The sequence below is a fragment of the Narcine bancroftii genome, chromosome 6 (genome assembly GCF_036971445.1).
Source record: "Narcine bancroftii isolate sNarBan1 chromosome 6, sNarBan1.hap1, whole genome shotgun sequence".
In the NCBI taxonomy this organism is placed as follows: domain Eukaryota; kingdom Metazoa; phylum Chordata; class Chondrichthyes; order Torpediniformes; family Narcinidae; genus Narcine; species Narcine bancroftii.
The window spans coordinates 226869391-226886986 of record NC_091474.1 but is presented as its reverse complement, the minus strand read 5'-3'; the positions used below and the strand labels follow the sequence as shown (position 1 = coordinate 226886986).

At 41.5% G+C, this 17596-nt stretch overlaps 1 long non-coding RNA gene across 1 annotated transcript in view; it reads right to left on the bottom strand.

The window, feature by feature from the left end:
• Positions 1–17596, bottom strand: part of LOC138737098 (uncharacterized) — a 169111-nt gene that overhangs the window by 134521 nt on the left and 16994 nt on the right. Inside the window, exon 2 of the long non-coding RNA XR_011340767.1 lies at positions 8336–8477. This is a non-coding gene — a long non-coding RNA (uncharacterized lncRNA). The remainder of the gene's footprint in view (positions 1–8335; positions 8478–17596) is intronic.

Sequence of the window (17596 nt, the reverse complement as noted above, 5' to 3'; positions counted from 1 at the left end):
TTTTAGTTTTTTTAAGTAAGCAAGTACTTTCTTACGCTTAATAGGATTATTTAAACCCTGAAATCTTGATAGAAGAAAACAGGATTATTCTGAACCATCAAAGGAGATCTATTTTGCTGGGCACTTCTAATAGCCGTACGTAAAATTGTCTCTCTGTCACATAGTTTAAACAACGGATCAAAACAGATCTTGGATTCTGTCCTGAAAAAGATTTTCTTCTTAAAACTCTATAAGCACGTTCCAGTATTAAACCTTCAGGGAATTTATCCTGTCCTAACACTCGTGGAATCCATTCAGTAAAAAATTTCCTTGGATCTGGTCCTTCTATGCCTTCTGGCAAACCAACAATTTTCACGTTGTTCCATCTAGATTGATTCTCCAAATAATCAACCTTTTTTGCTAAATTTTTATTTTGGATCTGCAATGTTTCAATTATTCTATTTTCATCTTGCAGTTGATCCTGTGCATCGACTAAACCTTGATCACACATTTCAAATCTTTCAATGGTTTCAAGCTTAAAAGCTCCATTAATGACTTCCACCATCGCATTAATCTTGGAAATAAACAGGTTCACAAAATTAGCTAAGTGACTCGATACAGAATATATCTTATCTTCAAGATCCTTAACAGACATTTCAACAGAAGTAGATTGAGGCATAATGGGGTCTTGCTGTTCCTTAGAGACCACGGGATCTTCTATCCCTTCCCTTAATTTAGTATCTTTTCTAGCAGTTTGACTTCGTATAAAAATCCCTCTCAAAGTCCCCCCAGCAATGCCAGGAGACTAAAGATCAGGGTTATCTTTAAGCCAAATCTCTTTAATCATCTTCACTGAATCGATGTCTGGAAAAACCGTTGTAATTGAAGATGCATTTTGCAGCGCCACCACTATAGCAGTCGAATGACAACTCTTTAACTCTCCAGCTGGTGGCGCCCCAGCTGATTCAACTGTCAAAGCCTCAGCAACAACACCTGCAGTGGCCACCGTGCGAAACACTGGCACCCGTCCAGCCCCTTGGTCTGAAAGCTGTTGAGTGCGACCTTCAGAGAGCCTCACCGGCTTTAAACGAAGCTTCAATGCCGAACTCTGCACGTCCTCCTCTGGATCCATTCTACGTTGAGTCCTGGCTTTTTGTAAACAAGCAGGCTCAAACAATTTCGAAAAATGTAGTTTTTTTAAACAGTCTATTGATATTTTCTTTTACCTTTTTTTAATGTATATAAACCATTAGGCACTAATCCAACACCTCTTATTATTTATAAACTTTTAAAAGAACTTTAACGGGCACTTAAAGACAAAACAATAAATCAGAGTCAGGAGAGGTCTGGAAGGCACGTCTGTTCCCTACGCCATCTTGCCACGCCCCCCTCCGCAACTTGCTTTTCCCATTTCTATTGGAACTGGCCAATACCGCTATAAGGCTATCCATCTGTAACATTAGCTTAGATTTTCTTTTCTAATTTATTTCTATGCTATGACCATTACAATATTTGGTTGCAGTTCAGTCCAGAGGAGATAGTATTTGGAATTGAAAGGTATGGATCATAAATGATCAGAAAATGTAGATCTACTAGCCTTGGTCACACATGACAATAACAAATTTGCTGATTTCACTTATTGCTTGGCTTTATAGTGTTAACAAATTAACAAATTTTCAAATATGCATGCATTTTCTGAATAATGAACAAATTTGTATTCACTGGAAAAGTGATGTTGGAGAACTGATTTGGAGTTTATAAAATGTGTGCAAGAATTTTTTTTTGCAGCAATACATAGAAGCACCACCTACAGAAGAGGCAATGTTAGATCTCCTGTTAGGGAATGAGATAGATCAGGTGACAGAAGTGTGTGTTCGGGAGAACTTCGGGAACAGTGATCATAATGCTATAAGTTTCAAAATAGTTATGGAGAAGGATAGGTCTGGACCAAGGGTTGAGATTTTTGATTGGAGAAAGGCTAACTTTGAGGCAATGAGAGAGGATTTAACAGGAGTGAATTGGAGTGATTTGTTTTATAAGGATGTAATGGAGAATCAATTACCGTTGTAATTGAAGATGCATTTTGCAGCGCCACCACTATAGCAGTCGAATGACAACTCTTTAACTCTCCAGCTGGTGGCGCCCCAGCTGATTCAACTGTCAAAGCCTCAGCAACAACACCTGCAGTGGCCACCGTGCGAAAAATGTCATATAAAGATGACATTTTGAGAGTACAAAATTTTTATGTTCCTGTTAGGTTGAAAAGAAAGGTTAAAAGATTGAGGGAGCCATAGTTTTCAAGGGAAAATGGAAACTTGGTCTGAAAAAGGAGCGATGCCTATAGTAAATATAGGCAGCATGGAGAAAATGATGAATTAAAGAATGCAAAAAGGATCTGAAGAAAGAAATTAAAAAAGCTAAAATAAAAATAAGGTTGATTTGTCAAATAAGGTGAAAGTAAATCTAAAGGGTTTCTACAGTTATATTAACAGCAAGAGGATAGTGAGGGATAAAATTGGTCCCTTAGAGAATCAGAGTGGTTGTCTATGTGTGAATCCAAAAGACATGGGGGAGATTTTGAACTAATTATTTTATTCAGTATTTATGAATGAGAAAGATACGGAAGGTAAGGAAAACAATTAGGGAAGTTATCGAAAATGTGATGATTGAAGAGAAGGAAGTTCTAGAGCTTTTAAGAAATATAAAGGTGGACAAGTCTCCAGATCCTGACAAGATATTCCCGAGGACTTTGAAGGAAGACAGTGTAGAAATAGCAGAGACCCTGACAGAAATATTTAAAATGTCATTAGCGATGGGGATGGTACCTGAGGATTGGCAGATTGTGCATGTTGTTTCATATAAAAAGGGTTCAAGGAGTAAACCGAGCAATTATCAGCTTGCAAGTTTGATGTCAGTGGTGTGTAAACTAATGGAAAATGTTCTTAGATATGGTATATATAATTATCTGGATAGACACGGTATGATTAGGAACAGTCAACATGGATTTGTGCATGGAAGATGCACAAATTTTATTGAATTTTTTGAAGAGGTTACCAGAAAAATTGACTAGGGTAAGGTGATGGATGTTGTCTATATGGACTTCAGTAGGCCCTTTGACAAGGTCTCACACAGGTTAGTTAGGAAGATTCAATTGTTAGGTGTGAACATGGAAGTAGTAAAATGGATTTAACAGTGGCTGCTTGGGAGATGCCAGAGAGTGGTGGTGGATAACTGTCAAGTTGGGTGCTGGTGGCTAGTGGTGTGCCTCAAGAATCCGTACTGGATCCATTGTTGTTTGTAATATATATTAATGATCTAGATGATGGGGTGGTAAATTGGATTAGTAAGTATACAGATGATACTAAAATGGGTGGTGTTGTGGATAATGAAGGTGGTTTTCAAATCTTGCAGAGAGATTTGGGCAAGTTTAAAAAGTGGCGTGAAAGTTGGCAAATAGAGTTTAATGCTGACAAGTGTGAGGTGCTACATTTTGGTAGGACTAATCAAAATAGGGCATTCATGGTGAATGGTAGGGCATTAAAGAATGCAATTGAACAAATTTAAGTTCCTAGTAGTCGTTATCTTTAAGGATCTTTCCTGGACCCAACACACTAATGACATTATGAAGAAAGGATGTCAGCACCTCTACTTCCTCAGGAGCTTGCAGTAACCCTGAAACATTTCTACAGATGTGCGGCAGAAAGTGTGCTGACCAGTTGAATCACGGTCTGGTATGGGGACATCAATACCTGAGCAAAAGCCCTGCAAAAGGTAGTTAAATACAGCCCAGGACATCACAGGTAAAATCATTCCCCACCATAAAGAACATTTATAGGGAATGCTGCTGTCAGAGAGCAGAAGCAATAATCAAGGATCCACATCACCCAGTACATGCACTGTTTTTACTGTTATCTTCAGGAAAGAGGTATAGATGCCACAAGACTTGCACCTCCATGTTCAGGAACAGCTGCTCCCCCTCCACCATCTGACTCCTCAACGACAAACTAAATCAGGGACTCATTTAAGGACTCTTACTTTTGCACTTTATTGATTTTTTTTTCTTTGTGTGTTGCACAGTCAGTTTACATTTCTTTAATTTTTTTTTTTTACATGTGTATATTGAATCAGTTTTTTTTAATGGCACTGCCAATAAGTGACAACTCTGCTTCGTCTGCAGGGAAAAGAATCTCGGGGTTGTATGTGATGTCATGAATGTATTCTGATAATCAATCTGAAAGAAGAGGAGTAGGGATAAAATGCTGTAATGTGCAGGGCCTTAGTGAGACTGTACCTTTTGCATTGGTGCAATTCTTTACATTTTTACTCTGATTTCAGCATCGAGCTGATGGGTGGCAAGTCCAAGACCAAGGGTTACAATCTAAAGATAAGAGGCAAGCCATTTAGGATTGAGATGAAGAGAAATTTCTTCTCCCAAAAAAGGTGTTTGTTAGACACAGACATCATCAGAATTTATGTGGAGAGCAGTCATCGACACAAATGAGAACCAGTCCTCAAAAACTCTGTTGACAATCTATCATTCAGTCATACTTTATTGATTCGCCTATAAAAGAGATCATCCCACTGATTATACAAAAGCTTTGACCTTCCACTCTGTCCTGACTCACCTGCAGAAAGACACCTAATGCACCAGACTGCTATTCATCAATTTCAGCTTGGCGTTTAATACTATCAATAAGAAGCTGTCCTCACTCAGACTCACACCCCTCTCTGTAATTGGATTCTAGACTTTTGGAAGGACAAACCAAAAAAGAATATATATGGTAAATGGTAGTGCACTGAGGAGTGTGGTAGAACAGAGGGATATGAGAATACAGATACATAATTCCCTGAAAGTGTCATTACAGGTGGATAGGGTTGTAAAGAGATCTTGGCCTTCATAAATCAAAGTATTGAGTAAAGGAATTGGGATGTGATGGTAAAGTTGTACGACATTGGTGAGGCCAAATTTGGAGTATTGTGTGCATTTTTGGTCACCTAACCACAGGAAAGATATCAATAAGATGGAAAGAGTGCAGAAAAGATTTACTTGGATGCTGCCAGGATTTCAGGAACTCAATTACAAGGAAAGGTTAAACAAGTTAGGACTTTATTCCATAGAGTGTATAAGAATGAGGGGAAATTTGATAGTAAATTAGATATGCTTTTCACACTGAGGGTCAGTGAGATACAAACCAGAGGACAAGGGTTAAGAGTGAAAGCGGAAGAGTTTAGGGGGAACACAAGAGGGAACTTCTTCACATAAAGTGGTGAGAATGTGGAACGAGCTGCCAGCTGAGGTGATGAATGCAGGTTCAATTTTAACATTTTGGAAAAATTTGGACAGGTACATGGATGGGAGAGGTATGGAGGGCTATGGACTGGGTGCAGGTCAGTGGGACTAGGCAAAAAAAAAAGATTTAGCACAGACGAGAAGAGCCGAAGGGGTCTGTTTCTGTGCTGTAGTTCTACGCGCTTCCTAATGAAAAAGTTCAGTCTGTTCAGGGCATTAGCAGATCATCAAACACCATCACACTGAGCACAGCACAACACAAGGCTGTGTGCACCGCCCACTTCTGTTCACGCTACTGACCCATGACTGCACTGCCTGCTTCTGTTCACGCTACTGACCCATGGGTGTACCACCAGATCCAGCACCAAAAGCGTCATTAAGTTTGTAGATGACTCAATAACAGTTGGCTTTATCAGCAAGAATAATGCGTCGCACTACAGAGGAGAGGTGCAAAATTTTGTGATATGGTGCAATAATAATGAGTATTTCACAGTTGACAAGACAGAGATGATTGTGGACTTCAGGAGAACCTGGAACGTTTACCCTCTACTACGCATCGATAACTCTTGTTATAGAGAGTAAATAGCACCAAGTTCCTTAGAGTTCACTTGATAAGTGACCAATCATGGACACACAAGATCTCATTTGTCAGGAAGGCACAACAGTGACTGCACTTCCTGAGAAGCTGAAGTGGGCGAGGCTACTGGTCACCATCATGTCAAGCTTCTATGGAGCTCTATTGAGAGTGTCCTGGCTAGCTGCACCACAGTGTGGTATGGTTGCTGTAAAGAATTGGATTGAAGATCAATCCACAGAACACTAAGAGTAGCAGAGAGGATCACTTGGGTCCCCTCCCCTCCCCACTCCTCTCTCCCCCCCCCTCCATTGATGTGATCTACTGGGATCATTGTCTGAAGAGGGTGGGCAAAATCGTTGAAGACCCCTGCCACTCCACATTTGGCATTTTTCAACTACTTCTGGCAGGAAGGAGATCCAGGAGTATCAGAGCCAGCTCCACCGAGCTGAAAAACAGCTTCTTCCCGCAGGCAATGAGGATGTTGAATGGCCAAAAGAACTGCTCATACTAACCATCTGAGACTCTTATATTTAATAAGCAATTTATTTTTTGCGTATATGTGTGGCGACACACTTACCAGCAAGCGAAACAGCTCCCAAAATGGCAGAAAATGCGGGAAATTGAACTGCATCCAATACAGGTTTTTATCTGGGGTGATGATGTCATTCCTGTCCATGTGGCAGAAGCAGTGATGTACATAAGCCCAGCATGCAAGCCTGGAGGTGTCAGTCTTGCACTAGACTCCACAGTGTGTACATCGGCTTCCCAGCATATACATCAACTCGACACAGTGTATTGTGATTCAACAATGTGTTCGCAGACATCTATAGTAGCTCAGTTTAGAATACTTTGCTACATTGGTGACCCTGACAGTCCAATTGATATTTTGACCTCAACATGGAAAATTTTTCTTCGATGCATGCCGTGGCTCTGAAACTGCCAACGTTTTGGATTTCACAAATACATGTATAATTTGACCTAACAGAAGCCCAATTTCAGTTGAGGCAGCAAACATCCGATTCCATGAAGTATTACTACGTAGTAAGTGCCCTAGATTAAGAGATGGCATGCCAAGTTTCTGTTTTTCTGTGGCAGCCTCTGGAGGAGGGCAAGTATATGGTGCTCAACAGTCTGCTCATCCATACATTTGGCCTCTCATGACATGAGCAAGTGGCCTGTTTACAACACTTGCATGGCTTGGGAGACATAACCCCTTCCGCGCTCGGAAGGGCATAGTTTAAGCAGGTTTTCTTGGAGCAGCTATCAGAAGATATCCACATGCTGCTGGCCGATGAGGATTTCAGTGACCCATGGAGAGTCGTGGCCCATGCTGACATTCTATTGCAGGCTAAGCAAGAAAGCATGACCTCTGTAGGCCAGATCACCAGATCCTGCTCACAGCAGCAGGAAAGTGCAACTCCAACATTAGACCGGCCGGCATTTCTTGGTGGATACAGGGGCTGAGACCAGTGTGCTTCCCTCTTCGGGGCATGACACACATAACAGAAAACCCAGGCCATCGCTGAAAGCCGCAAACTGTAGTACCATCCAGACATTTGGCACATGTAGGATCCCACTTCAGCTCGTTCATGTGGACGTTCACATTGACTGCGGTCACATGCTGTGGAAAATGCAGGAAATTAAACTGCATCCAACACAAGTTTTTAACTGGGCTGATGATATCACTAATGATGTCACTTCCTGTCCATGTGACCGAAGCAGTGATGTATATAAGCCCAACATGCAAGCCTGGAAGTGTCATGCACTGGACTGCACAGTGTGTACATTGACTTCCCACCATATCCATCGACTCGACAATGGGTACAGCGATTTCACAACGTGTATACCGATGTCTATAGTAGCTCAGTATAGAATACTTTACTATATATATTTGTCCTGCATATATAATGTATGTCAGCACGTGTGATAAGTATGGTTGTGTGCCTGCACGTTTTGCACTGAGAACCGGAGAATGCTGTTTGGTCAGGTTGGAATTGTGCAATCAGATGATAATAAACTTGAACTTAAGGACACTGAAACCAGCCCTTGAGAGTGGAACCTTCTGGTTTTTGCATAATTGTAAATCATGCAAGACAAAACAATTGATCAATATATTCCTTAATCAGACCACACTGAAACTCTCAAGAAACCCTTTTATAGTGAAATTTAATGAATTATAGACAGGTTTCCTCTGCCTTTAACATTCCACTTACCTGCATAAAAGTTCCAAAGGTGAATTGGCTGGTCCAATACGATCCAGGTTCCCTCCACCAAGGATAATAACATTAAAGGTGGAGTGAAGTCGGACCACCTCTTGCGTAAAAGGGTTGATGCTGAAAGTGGCTCCAAAGGGGGAGGGCTGATGACATCACAGCCCACAACCCAAGAGCGTGAATTTTAAAACACCCATCTGAGAAAAAGGAGATTATGATGCACAGATCTGCCTGAGTTCTGAGACTGCTCGAACAGATCTCCACTAGCACTTGTACCTGCTCCTCAGTCGCCATTGTTGTGTATAGGATGTTTTCGCTCCCTGGCGCATATGTTCCACGTTATGGTGCTGGGCGGTGGTACTACACTACACTCTCCTCTTCTTTCACCTTTGGAAGCCAGCTTGGGAATATCCATCCTCTGCATAAAAGATAAATTTGCCTTTTTTGTTGAAACATGCGTCTTTTGTGCATAAAAACCCCTGGATGAGAACAAGGAAGGGATAAGTGGCCATCTTGTCACTTAAAGCATAGTTAAAGACTAATTTGCTCTATCAATTAATATGTGTGGTAGTTGTCTCGAGAGCATGCCATCCCTTAATATTGTATAAAAAACAATTCCATTTTGAGAGTTTTGGACTTTGTGCTCAGAATCTTTAAGATCACCCACAGGTGTTTGAATACCTAATTATGTTTTGTCATCTGAAATATGCTCCCCTTCTAAGTGTGTACTTTATGAAGTTAATTCTCTACACCCAAAATTATAATTACGGAAGCATCAGCTGTTACTCTTGCGCTTAAAGAGTATAAAACCTCAATGTACTCAGATCCTCCAAAAGAGATTCTTCCAGAATGTCTATTTGACGTGCAAAGACCTTTTACACCTGCAGCTCCAGTCTTTACGTGGCTCATTTAAAAATGGTAAATACGTGGAATTTTCTACCACAGAAAGCAGTTAAAGTCATTAATTAATGGAGTTAGATATTATTCTCAGGGATCTAAGGGTCAAGGGTATATGGAATTAAAGCTAGAATGGGATATTGAATTTTTGAATGCTCAGCCGTGATCATATTTTCAAGAGTAGGAACATGCTCAGAGGGTAGCCCTTGCTCCTATTTTTTTATGCTTCAATGTTTCCATTATTTCCTTGTGCATATTATTTATGTAGGATGAAGGAAGAGAAATACAATGATTCAATTCAACTGAATATTGAACTGGCAAATTCTTAACAAATGTGGTTTTCAAAGAGTAGAAAACTAATTTCTATCATTAAAAAAGTTACTGAGAACATTAAAAAAAAATCAGGCAAAATCAACATGGGTTTATAAAAGGAAAATTGTATCATCCAAAGTATGCAGTTCTTTAAAGAAGTAATATGTGCTGTGGATAAAGGGGACCCTGTATGTACTATCCTTAATTGTTCAGAAAGCATTTAATCAGATGACACATCAAAGGCCATTATATATAACATAACATAACAATTACAGCACGGAAACAGGCCATTAGGCCCTTCTAGTCCGCACCGAACCAAACACCCCTTTCTAGTCCCACCTACCTGCACAATGCCCATAACCCTCCATCTTCTTCTCATCCATATACCTGTCCAACCTTTTCTTAAATAATACAATTGACTCTGCCGCCGCTATTTCTCCCGGAAGATCATTCCACACGGCTACCACTCTCTGAGTAAAGAAGTTCCCCCTCATGTTACCTCTAAATCTCTGCCCCTTAATTCTTAACTCATGTCCTCTTGTTTTAATCTTTCCTCCTCTTAACGGAAATAGTCTATCCACATCCACTCTGTCTATCCCTTTCATAATCTTAAATACCTCTATCAAATCCCCTCTCATCCTTCTACGCTCCAAAGAATAAAGACCTAATCTGTCCAATCTCTCCCTATACTCTAGATGCTTAAACCCAGGTAACATTCTGGTAAACCTTCTCTGCACTCTCTCCACTCTGTTTATATCCTTCCTATAAAAGCTTGTAGCAAGGTTGCTACGGCTACCAAGGTTATAGCTCTCAGTTATAGCCCAAGACTGTAGCTCGAATCCGCAGAAGACGCACACACCCCCAGTAGAGTATTCAACACTGAGTTTATTCAGTGACAGCTCCGCCTTTTATAGTCAGCTTGGCTGCGTCACCACCGGGGCGTGGCTTAAGCAGACCGGCTGCCGATTGGTTATCTCGGATGCTCAGGGCCCTATTGGGCCCCCTGCAATCCACCGGCGGTGATTGGCCAAATTCACCATTCTGCCGGCAGCCTATGGAAACAGGTGTTTCAGCCCGCACAATGCTTTGCTGGTCATCATGTTTGACGGCCATTTCCTGTATCGGCCTGAGGCACGGGCCGCCTCAAGCTCATGGTGTGGGAGATAAAAAAAAAGAAGTGGAGACAAAAACAGCAGATGGGAAAGAGACGCTTTTGGAGTCTTCATCATCAAAGTATGTTGTGGCACCAAGTCAAACATGGGCAAACAAGTTGCCTCTTGATCACCATCTAATGTCTTCCTTCAATTGCAGAATCAGTACCTCTCCAGGTCACACAACATTTGGGAGAAAAAAAGTATTATGAAAGAACCAGAGCAGAGAATATATTTGGGTGGGAGATAGGCTAGGTAGCACCACTGACTGAAACAGCAAATTCTGAAGGACATATCTGCCAAAATAAGTCTCCGGTAAGTGAAGATCAAATCAATTCAACAGAAAAGCCTACTGGACTTTGTTCTCACCAATATCCTGTGGCAGATTCATCCATCAGCGACAGCATGTTAAAAATGACCTATGCGCATTTCTTTGGGAGACCAGAGTCTCATCATTCACTGGACACTCTTTATCAAAGTACTCCTTTGATTAATCCAAATCACAAGGTTAGCGATGAGTACCCAAGTGGATCCCAGCTATGTCTTCCTTTTTATTGACTACGTGCAGCAATCCATGCTGCAAGCCTACCCAGGCAAGGCTCCTCAGTGTTCCTTCACTACACTGATAGCTGTACTGGTGCTGTCTCATGCACCCATGATGAACTTGTCAACTTTATTCACTTTGCAGCTAACTTTCACCCCAACCTCAAATTCACTTGGTCCATTTCTGGCAACACTCTTCCCTTTCTCCATCTCTCTGTCTCCATCTCAGGAAAAACCTTTCAGTAGACATTTTCTACAAAACTGCCAAATCCCACAATTACCTCGACTATACTTCTTCACCCCCTGTCTCCTATAACGATTATATTTCTTTTAATTCTTCTGTCTCCGAAACTCTGGTCTTCCATTCCAGATCATCTGAGATGTCCTCCTTCTTCAAAAAAATAAAGCTTCCCCTCGACCACCTCCTACCCACATCTCCTCCATTTCTTGCTCGTCTGCCCTGGCCCCATGACCGCAGACACAACAAGGACAATGACTTTAGTAAGGCTTCTGACAAGGTACCACATGGGAGGTTAGTGAGGAAGGTTTAGTCGCTTACTATTCATGGTGAAGTAATGAACTGGATTCGACAATGGCTGGAAGGGAGAAGCCAGAGAGTAGTGGGGGAATGATTACTTTTAAGACTGCAGGCCTGTGACTAGCAGTGTTCTTCAGGGATCAGTGCTGGAACCATTATTGTTTGTCATCTATAATCAATGATCTGGCTAATAATATGGTAAATTGGATCAGCAAGTTTGCAGATTACACTAAGATTGGAGGCGTTGTGGACAGTGAAGAAGGTTTTCATAGATTGCAGAGGGATCTAGACCAGCTGGAGAAATGGCAGATGGAATTTAATGCAAACAAGTTGAGGTGCTGCATTTTGGAAGGACAAAACAAGAAAGGACGTACAGGATAAATGGAAGGGCACTGAGGAGTGCAGTAGAACAGAGGGATCTGGGAATACAGATACATAATTCCCTGAAAGTGGAGTCACACAGATAGGGTTGTAAAGAGAGCTTTTGGTATATTGGTCTTCATAAATCAAATTATTGAGTATAGGAGTTGGGATGTTATAGTAAAGTTGTACAAGAAATTAGTAAGGCCAGATCTGGAGTATTGTGGCAGTTTTGGTGACATAACTTCAGGAAAAATATTAGTAAGAATGAAAGACTGCAGATAAGAATTACTAGTATGTTGCCTGGACCAGAAACAGAGTTACAGGGAAAGGTTAAACAGGTTAGGACTTTATTCTCTGGAGCGTAGAATGAGGGAAGATTTGATGGAGGTATTTAAAATTATGAGGGGGATAGACAGAGTAAATGTAGATAGGCTTTTTCCACTGTGGGTAGGTGAGGTACAATCCAAAGGACATGGGTTAAGAGTGAAACAGGAAAAGTTTAGGGGAAACATGAGGGGAACCTTCTTCACATAGAGAGTGGTGGGAGGGTGGAACAAGCTGCCAGGTGAAGTAGTAAATGCAGGTTCAATTTTAACATTAAAGAAGAATTTGGACAAGTACATGAATGGAATAGTAATGGAGGGTTATGGACTAGGTGCAGGTCAGTGGGACTAGAAAAAAAATGGTTCGGCACAAACTAGAAGGGGTCTGTTTCTGTGCTTTAATGTTCTGTAATGTTTTCCCTTGTCCTCACGTACCACCCCATCAACCACACCTTCCATGATCCCTTGTCCACTCATTCCTTCCCAGTAAAAGCCAGCTTAGTATCTACACCTGACCATAGAAAATGCTGCACTTGTGTCCACTCTTTCACCTTCACCATGATTCATGGCTCTAAAGAGTCCTCCCAAGTGAAACAACACTTCACATGCGAATCTGCAGGGGTCACCTACTGCATTTGGTGCTTCCATTGTGGCCTTTTCTATATTGGAGAGACTGGATGCAGACTAGGAGATTCTTTTCGCTGAGCACCTTCTCTCTGATCACAAAAATGGCGAAGATCTCAGCAACAGCAATGAGGCTAACTACTGTTGGCCTTGTACTACAGAAGAAGAAGTGAAAAATCTTGTGATGTGGTGTGAGTGTAACAACCCGAATCTCAATGTGGAGCAGATGAAGGAGATGATCGTGGACTTCAGGAGGACCAGGAATGACTGGCTTCAATGACACATCAATTACTCTGTGGGTGAAGAGTGTAGAGAGCACCAAGTTCCTTGGAGTCCACTTAACTAGTGACCTACCGTGGGCACATATCTCCTTGCTTGTCAGGAAGGTGCAACAGCGATTGCATTTCCTGAGAGAATGAAGTGGGCAAGGCTACCGGCCACCATCATTTCAACCTTCTGCAGGAGCTCCATCGTATCACAGTGTGGTATGGTTGCTGCAGAGAAATGGATCAGGTGCCAATCCACAGGGCCATAATAGAGGCAGAGAGGATCTTTGCAGCCTCCCTTACCCCATCAATGCAATTTACCGGGATCATTGTCCGAAGAGGGCATACAAAATCATTGAGGACCCCTTTCACCCTGCTTACAGCACGAGCCAGGAACTGGCAAAAGTAGATAGAAAGGGGGGAACTAGCAGGGGAGGCAGCAGACCCCAGCAATGGATGGAATTTCTAGAAGAAATGAAGAAGGTGCAGGATAAATATACATACTAAAAATATAGGAAATATTCAAATAGAAAAATGTCACAACTGTGGCTCACAAAGGAATTCAAAGGCAACGTAAAAGTAAAAGAGAGGGCATACAAGAAAGCAAATATTAGTGGGAAGATAGAGGATTGGGAAGTTTTTAAAAACTTGCAGACAGTAACTAAAAAAGTTTCACAAAGAGGGAAAAAAAGAATGAAAGTAGGCTAACAAATAATATCAATGAGGAAACTAAAAGCTTCTTCAAGTAGAAAAAGAGTAAACTAGTGGCGAGAGTAGATATAGGACCTTCAGAAAATGACGCTAGAGAAATAATAGTGGGAGACAAGGAGATAGGAGAGAAACTAAATTAGTATTTTGCATCACTCTTCACTGTGGACAAAACTGCTCACAATACTCCGTGGGGTCTCAAAATCACATCCCTGTCTTGCATTCCATTCCCCTTGAAATGAATGCCAGCTTTGCATTTGCCTTCTTCACCACCAACTCAAACTGCTAGTTTTTATTCAGGGTAGCCTATGCGACGACTCCCAGGTCCCTCTGTATCTGTGAATTTTCAATTTTATCCCCATTGAGAAAATAATCTGCCCATTTATTTCTTCCATCAAAGTTCATGACCGTACATTTGCCACTTTTAAGTTTATTTTAAAATTTGAAATACAGCACAGTAATAGGCCATTTCGGCCACAAGCCCCTGCTGCCCAATTAACCTACACCCTCAGTACATTTCGCATGGTGGGAGGAAACTGGGCCCCTGGAGAAAACCCATGCAGTCATGAGGAGAATGTACCAACTCCTTATCTGCCCATTGTCCCTATCCAAGTCCTTCTGCACCCTCCATGTTTCCTCTACACTACCTGCTTCTCCACCTACCTTTAAAGCATCTGCAATCTTCGCCACAAGGCCATTCATTCCATAAAGAAGCAGTAAAACACAAAAGTCTGCAGACACAGTGATTGAAGTAAAAACTCAATGCTAGAGAAATTCAGGAGGTGAAACAGCATACTTTATATTCTGAAGATAAAAATATATAACCAACATTTCTTGAGTTCTTCATTAAGGTATCAGGAAAATGTAAGCAAGCGTCTGAATAAACTGGTGAGGTGAGGGACAGGAGAGGATCACAGGCAAGAGGAAATGGGTGAAGAAGGGAGGAGGAGGTAATGCCTCTGTGAATGGAGAGGGAAGGGGATGGAGACCTGGAGGAAAGGAGTGAGGGATAGGGAAAAGAGGTATAATGGCAGAGTGTATAGCAGAAACTGGAGAAGTTGATGTTAATGCCATCTGATTGGAGAGTGTCTGGACAGAAAATTAGATGTTGCTCCTCCAATTTAAGGGTGGTCTTAGTTTGAAAGTGTATCTAGGCTCAGGAGTGGTGTGCAGAATTGAAATGTTGGCCACTGTCATTGATTCGGCAGAGCGAAGGTGCTCTGTGAACCAATCTCCCAATCTGTGTCCATTCTCTCCAATGTAGGGAAGGCCACAACAGGAGACCCAGATGCAGTAGATGCTTCCAGAAATTTCACAAGTGAAGTGCTACTTCACTTGGAAGGACACAAGTGTGGTATTTCCTGTGGTCACAGGGGAAGGTGCCAAGGAGGCGATTAGTAGGAAGGGATGTGGATGAGGCAATCTTGGAGGGAGTAAAGGGAAGAAGCTGCCCCAACACTGATCCCTGTTAAACTCCACTACCAACTGGCAGTCATCACAGAATATGATCCCTGTATTCCAACCCTCTTCTTCCTGCCAATCAGCCAATCCTTTACACATGAACCTGTTATACCACGGGCTCTTATCTTGTTAAGTAGCCTCTCATATGGCACCTTGTCAAAGGCCTGCTGAAAATTCAAATGTACAACATGGGAGGAATCACGTGATGGAGTAGTGGCCGGTCGGAGAACGCCAGCCCTCTCCAGAAAAGTAAAAAAAAGACAGTGAAAAAACGAAGGCACCAACACAAAAACCAAAATAAAGTGAAAATAAAGGTGTGGAGAAAATGGCAGCGAAGAAAAGCCAAAAGCAACGGGAAGAAGAGAAGAAGAAAGGACGTCAGAAGAAGAAGGTGAAGGTCTTACCTGTCCGAGGAGGCCTGCTGCGGAGAGAGAAGCCCGCTCCCTAAGGTCAGCTGAAGCCCCAAACTCGGGACTACAAAAATGGCTCACAGAGCCAAACAAAAGTGCGCAACCACGCATGCGCGAGGAGTCGCGCATGCGTGATGCGCAAGACAAAAATAACACTGACGGGAGGGGGGACCAGCTGAGGAGTCGATCTCCACAGCTGAGATTGACAGCCATAACAAAGCTGCAAGAGGAAAACACAGAAAATAACGAGAACAAGAAAGAAGAGAGTAAAAGAAATCAAAGAAACAACAGATGACCAACCCAGAGGAAGAAGACCAGCAGCAAGACACTTCTAATAAAAATAAGAAGACCAAAAATACCCAACAAAATAAAACAAACAAACCAACAAGAAAACCAGAAGAGACAGAGGCAAAGGACACAGATCCTGGAATGGACTCAGAAGAAGAAGAGGAAGAACACAGAGAAATGGAAGATAAAGGGAAGGGCAAGACAAAGGATATATTTTTTTTAAATATATGGAATCAGTAAAAGAATGGGAGTCACAAGAATTCAGTGAAATAAAAAGAAGGGTAAAAAGTACAGAAGAAAAAGTGAATAGATTAGAGATGATCTTGTCAGATATAGGAAAAAGAGTGGACAAGGTGGAAGAATGAGAAACAGCCGTAGAAATGGAAGTAGAAGACTTAAAAAAGAAATTAGAAGAATCTGATAAAAAAAGTTAAAGAGACACAAGAGCTGTTAGCTCAGAAGATAGATATAATGGAAAATTATAATAGAAGAAACAATATAAAGATAGTGGGCCTTAAGGAAGATGAAGAAGGCAAGAATATGAGAGAATTTATAGAAGAATGGATCCCCAGGATCCTAGGAAGACCAGAACTACAGGAAGAAATGGAAATAGAAAGGGCACACAGAACATTAGCCCCTAAACCACAACCACAATAAAAACCAAGATCCATTCTAGTAAAATTCTTAAGATATACAACAAGAGAAAATATATTGGAGAAAGCAATGAGGAAAATAAAAGACAAAAAACCACTGGAATACAAAGGTCAAAAATTTTTTTTCTATCCAGATATAAGTTTTGAACTCCTGAAGAAGAGGAAGGAGTTTAATGCAGCAAAAACGATCCTATGGAAAAAAGGATATAAATTTATGCTAAAGTATCCAGCGGTACTTAAAATAGTTATTCCAGGGCAGCAAAACAGACTATTCTTCGATCCGAAGGAAGCACGAAGATTTGCGGAACAACTACAAAACAGACAGAGAGAGGAAGGGGGCGTGGCAAGATGGCATAAGGATCAGACGTGCCTTCCAGTCCTCTCCTGACTCTATCTTATTGTTTTGTCCAGAAATGCCCGTTAAAATTCTTTAAAAGTTTAGATAATTTCAGTGCTGTTAATTTAACTTATGATGGTACAATTGGTGGAAAAGAGCAAAAAAAAAACACAATAACAGATCATCAAAAAACTACATTTTCCAAAAGTTCAAGTTTTGGAGCCTACCTACAGGAAAGACACCGGGACTCAGCGTGAAATGGATCCCAGGAGAGAGGTACAGTGTTCGGATGTAGAGCTCTATGTTACATCAGTAGAGCCCCCTATAGAGGGCGCCAAACAGCCTTTAGAACAAAGAGTTACTCAAAGGCATTTGTCAACTGTAGAGGTGGCGCTGCAAACTGCATCTTTTGAGATAGAAGAACCTATACAACTTGATGTCCTGGGAGAACTTAATACATTATGGACTGGGGAAAACCCCAGCCAGCATCCTCCAGTCATTGCTGGAGAGGCTGTGGCTAGGGTTTCCACACGCAGTCATACTATAAGGAAGGCAACCAGAATGAAGGAAGGAACAGAAGATCCTTTGGTTATGCAGAAGAAGCAGGAATCTGTTGAGCCAAAATCTCTTCCAATTGAAAAGATTTTTGTGAATCTTGAATCT